Source organism: Myotis myotis, unplaced genomic scaffold, assembly GCF_014108235.1.
Source record: "Myotis myotis isolate mMyoMyo1 unplaced genomic scaffold, mMyoMyo1.p scaffold_m19_p_19, whole genome shotgun sequence".
Taxonomy (NCBI): domain Eukaryota; kingdom Metazoa; phylum Chordata; class Mammalia; order Chiroptera; family Vespertilionidae; genus Myotis; species Myotis myotis.
The window spans coordinates 41,119,599-41,119,896 of NW_023416323.1; positions in this window are offsets into that span (position 1 = coordinate 41,119,599).

Consider the following 298-nt stretch of genomic DNA (forward strand, 5'->3'; position numbering starts at 1 on the left):
CGAAGCACTGGAGGGGGCGGGAGAGAGCGGGGGCGGATGGCGCAACCGCCGCGCTGACCAATCACAGCCCGAGGTGCGTTCTTGCGCACGCTCTGATTGGGTCTCCCAGTGACAGAACTTCCTCCAATGGCTGCAGACCCGGAGCGGTCTGTCGGGACTTTCCGCTCCGTCAAGCTCGGTGGAGCCAAAGGGAAAGTGGAGGGAAGGGGAGGGGCCCCGGAGGATGAGGGCGGAGATTGGACGGAAGACTCTGGGTTACGCGTCCCCATTGGCTGACACCTGAGCGGGGGCGGGGCGT